Here is a 2,089-nt window from a genome sequence, read left to right as displayed (position 1 = left end):
GTGTTTATGATGTGAGGTTGATATTATCAAACACATTACACATTTTCTTCCCTACCCCTTCTGGAATTTTATAAATGAAAATTACATTGCAGCATTTTGTAAAATCAGATTTGTAAAATCTGCTGGTAACATTTGAAATAAAGAAAAGTTTTTAATAATTACTCATAAATACATAGCTCAAAATACAAGAAATTGTAGGATTGATCTTGTAAACAGAATAAATATAAGCTCCTTTAATGCTACAGCACTTGTGCATTTTTTATTCCCTTGACAGCTGTTTCCTTTTCAGGTTAATCTCCCAAAATAGTCAGACAACTGGGTTCTCCCTGTGTTCCACTAGAAGTATTAGGTTTTCCCTTGCATTTGTTAAAAGCTGGGTATATTTCACTCAGAACGACTGATTTGCTATATGTAGGAACTGATACTTCAAAACTCAAGGTTGAAACACATACTTAGGAAAGTAAATGTTATCCACATAAAAATGAACTTCAAGAGAGGAGAGAGGACCTTCTTTTCTGCTTCCTTTTTCGCTTTTCCTCTAAAAAGCAATGAGATAGATCAAACCAAACCCATGAAACACAAAAAATGGAAAGAAAAATCCCTGCGTTGTTAGATTAGTAATCAGCCATTTTCAGAAGTGTATGTGTAAACAAACCTCTCCCTTTTCTACAGTACTAGATCTTACTGAACAAATGGAACGCTAAGTAATGACAATAACCCATTACTGTAGTAAATGTAAAATACAGACAAATAAAACCGTAAAAGCTATGGTCTTTCATGTGCAAATATCAAACCTTTACAGTTGCCTTTAAAACTAAACGGGAGAGAAAACTTTGAATACAAAGAACACTAATTCTCTCATCAGTGAGATACAGTGGCATTTTTCTGTAGAATAAAAGCATAACAAGAAAAAAGTTACTGAGGTTTTCAGTGAAAAATAATGCCTTTGTTCAGTGGCATAATAGCTGATAAATGACAGCTATTAGAACATCAAGAATGCTTTGTGTTTTTACTGAGAATTACAAAGCTGATTTAAAAGCATGCCCAAATAAGGAAATGAGCTAATACAGTAGCTTTAGTGATGGTTTCCTCTACTGATGGACAGTGTGGGATATGGTTCTGTCAGACAAATGCCAGAGGGTCAGCAGAAAAAAATCTTAAAACACCTTTATATGGGTCGCTGCTATTTTTTTAGTCCACCCACCTTCTAAGTGAGTAAACTTCATATGCCTCCCCCTTTTTACTTCAACAGAGTAGTAGTTATAATGACGTGTAGCCAAGTATAAGAATATATATGAAGTGTATATATATGTATACACATATATACATGAAGTATGTATAGCCAAAAATGAAAGAGAACAGATACACTCTTCCTTTGGTGTAATGTGATTTTTCCTGAGTGAGAATGAAAACAAAATTCCAGGTGTCTGTTATCATCTATATTAAACAACTGCAGTAACGTTTTTTAATTAAAAAAATTATTCCCACCTTTCAAATGATCAAACATGAAGTATTGTTCCTTTTATGAAACCAGAATTAAGTATTTACTGCCAAAAGCAGAAAATGAATTTGATGTTAGTCATTCAAGATATATATATTTTTTTGTTGTTCTAATAGCAGCATATAGATTTAAAGCAGTTCATTCAGTCTCCTCTTCATCCTCCTCAGTTATCTCCTTTTTATGTACTTTGTCATCTCACAGCTATTCAAATAACCATCATTATTCAAAACTTATTACATATTGGTTTTAGGGAATCTAACCCACTCTTAGAGGAACATTTCAATAGGATTTAGTGCCATGGTTCACTGCACAGGGTTTGAATGTTTTCATGTTTTCACATAAATTGTTTTGCCTTTTTTTTTTTTTTTTGTAGTTCAGATATACCTCTATCCATAAGTGACTTAGATATATAGGTACTTACACTCAAGGAATTCAGTTTTTTAAACAAAAGGCTGCAATATGGTAGTTCAGATGGAGCATTTGTACAATTTTTTTTCCAGACAGTATTCAGGATCATTTCAATCTCTGCTCTTACAAGCATCTCTTCTGTTGTTTCTATGTAAATGCCAGTCACTTTGACGTGTAGGG

Source organism: Corvus brachyrhynchos, unplaced genomic scaffold (assembly GCF_000691975.1).
Source record: "Corvus brachyrhynchos isolate BGI_N302 unplaced genomic scaffold, ASM69197v1 scaffold33, whole genome shotgun sequence".
NCBI classification, from domain to species: Eukaryota; Metazoa; Chordata; class Aves; order Passeriformes; family Corvidae; genus Corvus; species Corvus brachyrhynchos.
This window is presented reverse-complemented; position numbering follows the sequence as displayed.